This window comes from Watersipora subatra, chromosome 1 (genome assembly GCF_963576615.1).
Source record: "Watersipora subatra chromosome 1, tzWatSuba1.1, whole genome shotgun sequence".
Lineage (NCBI taxonomy): Eukaryota > Metazoa > Bryozoa > Gymnolaemata > Cheilostomatida > Watersiporidae > Watersipora > Watersipora subatra.
In genome coordinates, this window is record NC_088708.1 from 11260770 (window position 1) to 11261090 (window position 321).

Below are 321 nucleotides of genomic sequence, written 5' to 3' on the forward strand. Positions count from 1 at the left end.
CAGCTGACATTGCGCCTGTTGCTATTTCTTCCCAGAGGATAGTTTTATGAATAGGGCATTACTTTGCTATTAAATAATGTATTACTCTAGATATCCCACTACCTGATGCCTCCAAGCACTAACGTTTTTTGTACGCATTGTGTCATCTTTTATATAAGGATAGCTATAGTTGGAGTGTTCCTCGCGGTTCTATCCCTGTACCTATGTTGATTGGTTAGTTTTAAACAACGCACCTCAATTTAATTAACCAATGATTCGCTAGATCTGATCTCAGCCCAGTGGCTAGGTTCTAGATATACAAATTACAGTCGAAGGCATCAA